We start from the raw sequence: 12,367 nt of genomic DNA, 5'->3' as shown, positions 1-12,367 counted from the left end.
CAGAAATTCCACTCCTGGGTATTTGTCTAAAGAAAATGAAAACACTAATCAGAAAAAGCATATACACTCCTATAGTCACTGCATCATTATTTACAATAGCTAAGATATGGAAGCAACCTAAGTGCTCATCAACAGATGAATGGATAAAGAAGATATGGTATATATATATATATAAATTTTACCAATATATATATACTCACATATACACACAATGGAATATTACTCAGCCATAAAAAAGAATGAAATCTTGCCATTTGTGACAATGTAGATGGACCTAGAGGTTATTATGCTAAATGTAATCATTCAGACAAGAGAAAGACAAATATTGTATGATTTCACCCATATGTAGAATCTAAAAAACAAAACAAATGAACAAATATAACAAACCAGAAACAGTTATAGATACAGAGAACAAACAGTTGGTTGCCAGAGGGGACAAGGGTGGAGGGTAGAAGAGAAATAGGTGAAGGAGATTAAGGGATACAAATTTCCAGTTGCAAAATAAATGTCATGAGTATGAAATGTACAGTGTGGGGAATATAATTAACAGCTATGTAATATCTTTGTATGGTGACATATTGTAACTAGACTTATTATGGTGATCATTTTGAAATATATAAAAATACGGAATCACTATATTGTGTGACAGGAATTAACTATGTTGTAGGTCAGCTATACTTCAAAAACAAACGAAAAGGGCTTCCCTGGTGGCGCAGTGGTTGAGAATCTGCCTGCTAATGCAGGGGACACGGGTTCGAGTCCTGGTCTGGGAAGATCCCACATGCCGTGGAGCAACTAGGCCCGTGAGCCACAATTACTGAGCCTGTGCGTCTGGAGTCTGTGCTCTGTAACAAGAGAGGTCGCGATAATGAAAGGCCCGCGCACCGTGATGAAGAGTGGCCCCCACTTGCCACAATTGGAGAAAGCCCTCACACAGAAACAAAGACCCAACACAGCCATAAATAAAAATAAATAAATAAACGAAAAAACAAACAAAAAGAAAAAAAGAACAACAGAAACTGTATGTCGATGTATCTACTTGCACCCAACTTCTCCTTTGCATCCAACAGAATTGAAAAGCCACATCTATTAAACTAAATGCCACTATGTGTGCACAAGACCCCGGTCCCTCTGCCCTTTTCAAGGGCTTCACTCCAGTTCTCTTTCATTATTAGACTCTCCCTTTCTGTGGGGTCATTTCAATCACCATGAAAATATACTCTAGGGAAATACCTCCCCTTGAAACCCTATCTCTCAAAGACTAACAGCGCATCTATTTTCTCATCTACATAACTTAACCTTCTCAAACAATTGTCAGCACATACCATTCCATATCATCATTTTGCTTCACTCTTCAGCCCATTTTAGTCTGGTTTCTGTCCCGTCACTCCACCGACATTGCCTTTCCTCCACATTCTTACCATTCCAGGGCCTGCAAGCTCCACCTCCAAACAGCACCTGCACTTCTTTACCCAAGGCTCCTTTCTTGCCACTGTAGTCCAAATCACCTTTACACAGAAAACCGGAAATGCCAGCAAATCAATGCTCTCTCCTCAACTCTGGAGCAGGACTCAACCAATGATTGACGGGGTTTGACGTTAAATAGTTCCCCTCCTAGGGAGTGACCCTCTGATCTGAGTGTGTTTTACACTGGCTTCTGGAGTTTCCCCTGGCGTATTAATCATCAGCGGCCCACACCAGCAGCTGGCTCTCGTTCCTCCCTTGTCTCACTTCCCCACTTCCCTACCTTCATCTCTTAAACTACTTCTGCTTGAATCTTTGTTTCTGGGTTCGCTTCTGAAGGAATGCAAACGAAGACGACTTCCCTTATGCCAACTCTAACACACGCTTCCCTGTCTCACCTAATTGACCAATTAGCAGTATGCGACCCCGAGAATCACCCCCTCTTTCTTGAAAACTCTCTTTTCTCTGGATTTTTAGGACACCACACCCTCTGGTTTCCCTCCGCCTCACAGGCTGATCCATCTCCACCCTACCTTTCATATTGGAGTATCTTAGGCTCTGAGCTCACATCTCTGGTCCTAACTTTCTACCATTTTTTCCTCTTTTCTGTGTGACTCCCATCTTTCTAAATCCAGCCGTTCTCTCTTCTGAATTCTGGATTCACTCCAGACATTAATTAAAAGATGAATCTTAGGGCTTCCCTGGTGGTGCGGTGGTTGAGAATCTGCCTGCCAATGCAGGGGACACGGGTTCGAGCCCTGGTCTGGGAAGATCCCACATGCCGCGGAGCAGCTGGGCCCGTGAGCCACAACTACTGAGCCTGCGCGTCTGGAGCCTGTGCTCCACAACAAGAGAGGCCGCGACAGTGAGAGGCCCGCGACCGCAATGAAGAGTGGCCCCCGCTCGCCACAACCAAAGAAAGCCCTCACACAGAAACGAAGACCCAACACAGTCAAAAATAAATAAATAAGTAAATAAATTAATTAATTAAAAAAAAAAAAAGATGAATCTTAAGTCTGCATTGAGTTTATTTTCTTAGAGTTTTGTGGTACATCAGGCACTATGTAAGCTCTTTCTAAATATGTTGTCTCATTTAATCCTTATATCAATACTCCAAATCATTACATTTGTAAAGGCAAGAAAAGCAAGGTTCAAGAGGCTAGGAGTTTTCCTGGGTTCATGGGGCAGGTGAGGGGCAGCACCAGGCTGTAAACTGAATCTTTCTGACTGAAGGTTACAAGCATAACTGCCATGCCATTCTGCTTCAGTATTCTCATCTCCTTTGTGCAATGGGCACAGAGGTTTTCTAGAATAATCAACTGCCAGAGCTGGAGGAGAATTTAATAATCATCTAATCCAGCTCCTTCATTTTACAGTTGCCTCAAAGAGGTAAAAAATTTTCCCAAGATTTATTTAGATATCTGGTTATATTTATGACAGATGGTTATTGCCCAACTTTATGTTTTGAGCTATAAATGGTGCTAAGGTTCATTCATCTTTCTTTTTCTCTGAGTTGCATCTCTAGCCTTGGAGGCTCTCTCCACACAAATGCAGATGGCACACACTTTCTAACTCCCCTGATCCTGCTGGGCCTCTGGAGAGAGCACTGAGGGTCACTGTGTTACTTCCTTTGAATATTTTCTCAGATGGAGGTGATGTTCCAGTTGTACAGACCAGTGACTGGCATTTTAACCACAAGGACATTGTGAATATCTCCCTGTTAAATATCTACCCATCCCATTAAGGTTATTTATTGTGCTGTATCCAGAGCAACTAAACCCAAGACTGTGTCTGTGCCAAAGACTCGAATAAAAACTTACAAAAAAATTGCAGCCATCCAGATGTTCTTTGGCAACGATGAACACCCAGACATTTGGAGACATCTGGATGACTGACTGGCTTTTTCAGTTTTCATCTGGAAGATGAAGATTATGCAGACACAGTGTGATTACAAGCCGGATGATAATAAACAAATCTTTGACAATGTCCACAGGATTCCAAACATCTGGGTGCAAAACTAAAAAATCCAGCTAACTATCCAAATGTTTGGCACCATTTAAAAGAAACATTGGACAGCAGGAGTTGAGCAAAAGATCCAAAAGGGAGACAAGAAGTTCCCAAAGCAAGCTTTGCCTACATTTTTTTTTAAAGTTTATATTCAATTTAAAGGGGAAACTGAGTCAGGAATAGTAAATTTCTCATTAGAGCCCACATTCTAGATCTCTCTCCTATACACTGGGGTTTCTAAATCTAGTGAGGTGACAGACCTTCCAGAATTGTATAGTCAGGGTCTGATCTACTCACATAGCATAGGAACTCTTAGACATCAGAGCAGAACATCAAAGTCTTGTTTTTGTGTGATTTCTCAGTCCACCTAAAAAGACAAATAAATACATCAGGGGCTTAAGAGCTTGCCAATAAAGAAAGGGAAGGTGAGGCTTACCTCACTACCAGGGGTGGGGAAGGAGAAAGTGCCTTGGGTATGAGAATGCTGGAAGACAAACGAGTTCAGGCTGCTGGTACAGGGAGGCAAGGGTGTATCCCTGCAAAAGTGAATTTAGTTATATTCTTTAACTGATGAAGGAAAGAAACATTGTACTCACAGGTGAATAAAAGGAGCATTTGTCTTGGGGCTGAAAGAGCTGTTGTCTTTAGAGGAAAATCTTTCTGTTTGTGGCAGAAATGCCTCTTAGAGTGATGGTGGCAGCTGCAGTAGTATCAGCAGCAAAAAAAAAGTGCCCTCGTGGTGACAATAGCATCAGACAAGGTCTATGTGGCTTTAAAGACTAGTAGCAGAGATGGAAGTTTGGCGCCTGTTGGTGAAGAGGTCAGAGGGCTGTAGCATCTATAGTATCTTGAACCAGACTAAGTGTGAGCTGGGAATCTAACTTTCCTCTGATTGTAACATGAGCTCATGATTTGTTGGGGGTTTTTTTGTTTTTTTTTTTGCTGATATATTCTAGGAAGATAAAGATTTTGAGCCAAAGTAAATTTGAGGCATCTTGACATTGCTTTTCATCTGGGCCATGTTAAGAAAAATGTAATACATTTTGTACCTCTAAGCTGTTGTACTTGTGATGTTTACTTTCTGGCCATTTTCCTTGACATTATCTGGGAACAAACGCTCTGCTAGATCATGAGGCAGAGAGTGCAATTTGCAGACCAAAAAAGGAGAAAGACATTAGACTGAGAAAGAATATTAATACAAAAACGTGGAAAACCACAAAGACAATCAGTAATTTCACAGACAACCCAGAGCTGAGCTTCACTTGCCAAATAGCCTTTGAGGCCTTTGCAAATTGGAAAACCATTGTCCAAAACCAAGATGCTTTTCTCAGAAAATATCTGTTTCTTGATTAGCCACCAAAAGAGAAGGAAAAAAAAATCTATCCCAAAGGCCCCTTTAGATTGTGTAAACAGCGAAGGTCTGTATACATTCACCAGGGCCTTTATTCCACTGTGCTAACAGTATTTAAAACCAGATGCTGGCTCTCCCTGACTCTTTGCTGGAAGAATTACTGTCAACATGCATTGTTTCTGAGAGAAATTTAAGGCAAGGCAGTCTCCAAGTTCTCTAATTAAAACAAGTTAAAAAAAAAAAGCTATATAAAATTCTCTGAATTTAACACTTTTATTACAAATACACTCCTTAGGTTACAGAGAAATAACTTAAAAGTAATTGAAAAACACACCCAAAATGTGTGTCTTCTAAGTAAGTCCCACTACTGTGTGACCTCAGGCAAATTGCTTCAGTATATGAGCCTCACATTTCTCATCTATAAAGTGAATGGTTTGGAATTCCATGATCCATAAGGTCCTACCCAGCTCTATGAGTCTTTAAAATTATTTTCTGTTGGGTGGGAAGGAGAAGTATATGGGAGCTCTCTGTACTTTCTGCTCAACTTAAAAAAATTTTTTTTATTGAAGTATAGTTGCTCTACAGTATTATATGTTACAAGTGTACGATACAATGACTCACAATTTTTAAAGGTTATACTCCATTTGTAGTTATCATAAAATATTGGCTATATTCCCCATGTTCTACAATATATCCTTGTAGCTTATCCTATACCCAATAGTTTGTACCTCCTACTCCCCAACTGGTAATCACTAGTTTGTTCTCTATATCTGTGAGTCTGCTGCTTTTTTCTTATATTCACTAGTTTTTTGTATTTTTTAGATTCTGCATATAAGTGATATCATCACTATTTGTCTTTCTCTGTGTGACTTATTTCACTTAGCATAAGGCCCTCCAAGTCCATCTATGTTTCTGTAAATGGCAAAAGTTCTTTCTTTTTTATGGCTGAGTAGTGTTCCATTGTATATATGTACCACATCTTCTTTATCTAGTCATCTGTTGGTGGACACTTAGGTTGCTTCTTGGCAATTGTAAATAATGCTTGTGCTCAACTTTTCTGTAAATCTAAAACTGGTTGAAAAAATAAAGTCTTAATTCATAAGCCTAGTCTAAATATCAGGCAAACCCAAATTGAGGAACATTCTACAAAATACCTGACCAGTACTCTTAAAAAATGTCAAGGCCATTAAAACCAAAAAATGAGTGAGAAACTGTCACAGTTTGGAGAAACTAATGAGACATGATGACTAACTGTGACATTATAATCCTGGATTGGATCCTGGAACAGACAAAGGACAGTATAGGAAAAGCTATTTAAATCTGAATAAAGCCTATTGCTAAAAAAACAATAATAACCAACAAAATAAATACTGCAACCACCTCCATTAAAAAAGTAAGACAAGCTACTTTGAAAATATAGGTATATAGAGAACCATGTTAATAGTCCTTAGTATAATTATTTCCATGTAACTACTTTTAATATTTTGGTGTTTTCTCTCACAAAAGAATGTATATTTTACATAGTTGGCATCATAATAAGTATGAAATGTTGAATCTTTTTAGCAATTTACATATGTTGTAAATATTTTGTCCTTTATCCAAACTTATCAATAATAAAATTTTAACCTCTTTGAAATATTTATACATGAACTCTTTAATATTATATTTATTTGTCCTTGTATATTTCTGTTCTTGATTTACCAAAAACATATATATATATATTTTTTCTGTTGAGTGGAAATCCTAGCCATTTCTAGTATTATTTCCCCTAAGTGCTCTATTTAAATTCTGTGTGTGGTTCTGTAAGGAAAATAACATGCAGAAAAAGAGGTATGAATACAGTGTCGGTGTTCTTGCTTTCAGAAAATCTAAACAGCAAAAACCTTCTCTTAGAGAACATATAAATTAATGCTGTTTCTTTTTTTAATGCTATTTCTTAATTTAAAATTATTTGTCACAAGATCCTTTTAAATGACTCAGTCCCTACAGAATCCAAATCTTATGTCCAATTTGCTAAAGTTTAATTGACACAACTATTGTGCTTGACAAAGTCCCCTTATAAGGGCAAAGTGTGAAGATTCCCTAAAGATGGATTAAGTGGCAGTGGGTACAAATTACAAGGGATGTTGTAAAGGATTTTGCAGGGACCCTCGCAGCTCATAACCCTCTTCTTTGAGAACATCACATGTACAACAGGTGTGAGGTTAATCGGCCATGTTTGTAAACCTGCCCTTTTTTCCCCATGTGTTGTTATAGATGATTTCATCTTGAGTGAGAGCTGATTCAAAATGAGCCAATCACCACAAAAACAAATATACAGATCAATGGAACAGAATAGAGAGCCCAGAAATAAACCCACATACCTACAGTCAATTAATCTTCAACATAGGAGGCAAGAATATACAATGGAGAAAAGACAGTCTCTTCAACACGTGGTGTTGGGAAAACTGGACAGCTACATGTAAATCAATGAAATTAGAACACTCCCTCACACCACATACAAAAATAAACTCAAAATTGTTTAAAGACCTGAATATAAGACATGACACCATAAAACTCCTAGAAGAGAACATAGGCAAAACATTCTCTGACATAAATCGTGGCAATATGTTCTTAGATCAGTCTCCCAAGGCAAAAGAAATAAAAGCAAAAATAAACAAATGGGACCTAATCAAACCTAAAGGCTTTTGAACAGCAAAAAAAAATCAACAAAATAAAAATACATGTTATGGAATGGGAAAAATTATTTGCAATCCATGCAATTGACAAGGGGTTATTATCCAAAATATACAAACAGCTCATACAACTCAATATCAAAAAAACAAACAACTCAATCAAAAAATGGGCAGAAGACCTACATAGACATTTCTCCAAAGAACACATACAGATGGCCAAGAGGCACACAAAAAGATGCTCAGCATTGCTAATTATAAGAGAAATGCAAATCAAAATCACAATGAGGTATCACCTCACACTGGTCAGAATGACTATCATCAAAAAGTCTACAAATCATAAATGCTGGAGAGGGTGTGGAGAAAAGGAAACCCTCCTACACTGATGGTGGGAATGTAAATTGGTGCAGCTACTATGGAAAACAGTATAGAAGTTTCTTAAAAAACTAAAAGTAGAGCTACCATATGATCCAGCAATCTCATTCCTGGATATATATCCAGAAAAAACAAAAATTCTAATTCACAAGGACTCATGCACCCCAATGTTCATAGCAGCTCTATTTACAATAGCTAAGACATGGAAACAACCCAAGTACCCATCAATAGACGATTGGCTTGAGAAGATGTGGTCTATTTATACAATGGAATATTACTCAGCCATAAAAAAAATGAAATGTTGCCATTTGCAGCAACGTGATGGACCTAGAGATTATCATGCTGAGTGAAATAAGTCAGACAGAGAAAGACAAACATTATATGATATCACTTATATGTGGAATCTAAAAAATAATATAAATGAATCTATATACAAAACAGAAACAAACTCACAGACATAGAAAACAAACTAACAATTACCAAAGGGGAAAGGGAGGTGGGGATGGATATATTAAGAGTATGGGATTAACAGATACAAACTACTATACATAAAACAGATAAGCAACAAAGATTTACTGTATAGCACAGGGAACTATATTCAATATCTAATAACAAACTATAATGGAAAATAATCTGAAAAAATATATATATAACTAAATCACTTTGCTGTAGACCTGAAACTAACACTACATTGTAAATCAACTATACTTCAAGAAAAAAAATGAGCAATCACATTCTTCTCCTGAGAATCTGAAGTTGGGATTTAGAGGCCGGTCATTTGACCTGATGTATCCATTTGAACTGGGGAATCCTTGGGAGACCATGCTTGGCAAAGATCACAGAGCAAGGTACACACCTCTGCTGGAGAGAGACAGATGGGGAGGGAGAGAGAGAGAAAGAGATTGAAACAGAGAAACAAGAAAGCCAGAGCACCTGGAGATATCCTCCCAGTTCCTGCTTCCAGACCTCCTGAGACCCCACCATGCTTTCTGCTCAAGTCAAAACCCTGGATTTCTTATTTTAGCTAGGTTCTTACAATGCCCATGGCAGGACTTTTACATCAACCAATTTACAATACTTTAAAAAATGTTCTTACATATTTAAAACAATAAAACACTTATTACCCCACAGATAATTATATGTCAAGTAATAGATAATCAGAATGTATTTGTTCAACTACTACTAGGTTCTGGGAGGTACGGAAAGAAATAAGATGCTATTCATATCCTTGAGAATCTTATATCTATTCAGCACTAACTATATGTCATGCACTTTGTTAAGGTTATTACCATAATTTGAAGGATGTAGTGTTAATAAAAGTTGAATTTCATCAAATTTGTCTTTGACAAAATAAACTATTCAAGCCTTTATTTGTTTTATTTTTCTACATGGTATTTGGTTTCATCCCACTCTGCTAGAGTGAATCTACTCAGGGCATTAGTGTCCAGCGCTGGCCTCCTTCTCCCACGACAACTCAAGGCAACTTGGGGAATGGTTGGGAATTTGAACTCAGGACCACCGCTGGCCCCACTAATAGTATTTTTGAAGCACCCATCTCTTTAACATGCATTTTATTAGAATAAAAGTTACTTTTAGTGGCATAGATATTAATAGATATTCATAGAAATATTAGATAAACTAGATATAAATAAACTAGATATTAAACTAGATATTAATAGAAAACTAGATATTAATAAACTAGGTATTAATAGAAAATGTACATGTAGACCAATTAATTAAGAAACCTAATTAAATTAATTTTAGATGGTAAGCTTTAATCTTAGTGGTTCTATTTCTCATCCAAGCTTTCTACCTACCTCTTGTTACTAGGAAAAAGCAAAATTCCTGGGTTTCAGGTCAAAATTGCCATCTACTCTGCCACTTAAATGAATCAAACAGCTCTTCTCACACATGTTCCCCAAAGTAGCAGCCCATCAGAATAACCAGGAATGCTTGTGAGAAATACAAACACTTGGGATACACTTGGTATTGAACTCAGTGGATCTGGTGATGAGCCTAAAACCCTTATTTTCACCAACCCTCCAGTTGATTCTTATGTGATTCTGTGTTGATAGTTGATTTACTGTTTAGAAGACTGAAGTGTAGCATTAAGAAGTTTAATTAAGGTCAGCGGGAAGAAGAGCCTTGACTTCCAGACTAGGTGTCAAGTTCAGTTGTGTGAGTTGCATACTGCCCAAGGGCACCTACTAGAGAGGCAGTGGGGGCTGAAACCCAGCCCTGACTCTATTCACCAACCATGCAACCAGCACAGGACTGCACCCACTGAGGAGGGGTACCTGCTTCAAATTTGCTCTGAGGCATTATGGGCCAGTGGCAACCCTGTGACAGGGCCAGCTGTGTGATTGCAGCCCTCATGCCACACAATGTCCAGGCCAGTTCAACATCTGCCTCCATCCCTTTAACAGAGCATCCTTTCCAAAACCCAACCACCACATAAAAATTTTTTCATACCTATTTTCTAATCTTAATTCTTTTGCAATTTGACTGTAGGCCAGAATTTCTCAAAATATATTCTGGGGAACTTTATCCTATGTGATAAATGTCACACGCACACACAGATCTGAGGAGCAGCATATTCTATTTCCTTCTTTGAGATTAACAGCAGATATTAGCGTATTAAATTCTCTGACAAGTCCTGCAGTAAAGAAACCTGGCTGACTCAGAGAACATGGCTTCACTCTGTTTCCCAAATCAAAAAAGAAACCGTTTCTTTCCTTCTTTCTATTTATGTATACCACCCAACTAATCCTTTTCTGCTTAAAACACGTCTCTGGATCTCCCTTCTCTCCCATCCACCAAGTTTCTGTTGCTTGTAACGTAAATGGCATAGAGATCACACCTTAGGCACTTTTGTCTCCCCAGTACCTAATGCAAAATGTGCATACGATGGTCAATCAATAAATGTTTATTGAATGAATGGATGAATAAATGGTTACAAGAGAAATTTTTTTAAGAGGACCATTTAAAAATGTTGAAATCAGTAGTTTTTTGGTGTTTAACATTTCTCTCCATGTGTTTGTGTGTAGGCATAACTTGTGTGTCTCAGTGACTAACTGTCCCAAGTGGTGAGGCCACCTTTTCCTAGAGGCTCTCAGCTGCTGTAGCCCCCCGTGGTCCTCATTAGCAGAAGAGGCTGAAACCTACCCTTTCCCTCTCATCTCAGCTTGTGCCCTGTCAGGACTTATCAAGTTCTTCCTTGCTCGATTCACGGGCAATCATTATTTTAGAACCTGAGATAGGAAGGCAGTAGATTTTATGTGATTAGCTGCTGAGATAAACATTAATTAGTTTTCAATTTCCATAAATTTCCAAAAATTTCAATTTCTCACTGACAGAAAGATTTGTTAAGTCAGTTAACGGCTATAGATGATTGTTCCAAAATTGGGATGGGGGGCGATAAAGAGCTATGAAGACAAGGGCTGGAGAGGAGTGACCATGAAGCAGGCAGCACGTAATATATTATGAAAATGAATGGAAATAGTACCAAATGAATCATCACATGACCTGACAGCTGATAATCATTAGGAAAAGCAGAATTGGGGACTGGGAAAAGGTAAGAGACATAAAGTGGGTGACAGGCCAGGCATTTTTATTGTTTCACCCCACAAGAAAAAAGTATCATTGAGTCCAAAATCCAAGAATTGAGACATGTGTGATGGCATAACTACTAAACCTAAATCCAATGCCAAGTCAGATGTGGACCACATTTTGGTTTAGTCCCATCTAGAAAAGCTGAGAAATTCTCTCATTTCTTCTTAGAGCGGGGGGAATTGCTTTGGATAAGCAATGACAAAAGGAGAAGGGAGAGAGGGATAGGGGAGTGGGTTTTATTTCTGTCGGATAGCACAGAAACTAAAATCATGGGTTTGGACATGAGAAATTTGGCATTCCTTCTCTACCCCACATTTGCGGGCTTGGACAAGTCTCATAAGTTCCCTGAGCCTCAGTTTTATCTTTTGGAAAAGGGGGTTGTATTTGTATCCACCTTGTGAAGTAGTATTGAAGACTAAAAGAAATAATGTGTATATTGCCCTTTGCACTGTGTCTGCACCTGGGAAGTATTTCACACACATTAGCTAATACTATAGCTGTTGTGGGGAAAGCCAGTCTCCCAAAGATCAAGTACTTCAATGCCATTGGTGATTAAGTTCCAAAGTTTGCTAGGTACCAGAGCCCTAGGTGCTGCTATTGGTGCTTCTAAATGCCAAGGGCAGCTGAGAGTCTTGCCAGACACAAAACTAAACTCTGTAACAAGCCGACTCCAAGCCCAGGACTCCTACACCAATGCCTATATCCCACACACACTCACCTCCCGATCAGTTCACTGTGCCCAGTAAGGGAGATACCGTCAGGTCCACTGACATTTATCCACTCTACTTCCGGGTCTCAGGGTCAAGACATGTCCCTGTAATCCTTTTTTTTTCCATCCAATGTAATGGAATAAATGAACACGTGCAAGAAAGGTGTCACAGCTGAC

The 12,367-nt window shown here is 38.5% G+C and overlaps 1 long non-coding RNA gene across 1 annotated transcript in view; it reads left to right on the top strand.

The window, feature by feature from the left end:
* Positions 1 to 980: 980 nt before the first annotated feature.
* The window catches only part of LOC309639818, a 259,146-nt gene continuing 247,759 nt past the window's right edge, over positions 981 to 12,367 (top strand). Inside the window, exon 1 of the long non-coding RNA XR_014251868.1 lies at positions 981 to 2,329. This is a non-coding gene — a long non-coding RNA (uncharacterized lncRNA). The remainder of the gene's footprint in view (positions 2,330 to 12,367) is intronic.

The sequence above is a fragment of the Balaenoptera physalus genome, assembly GCF_965194825.1.
Source record: "Balaenoptera physalus genome assembly, chromosome: 1".
NCBI classification, from domain to species: domain Eukaryota; kingdom Metazoa; phylum Chordata; class Mammalia; order Artiodactyla; family Balaenopteridae; genus Balaenoptera; species Balaenoptera physalus.
The sequence above is the reverse complement of the archived record's forward strand: the minus strand, read 5'-3'. Positions and strand labels throughout refer to the sequence as shown.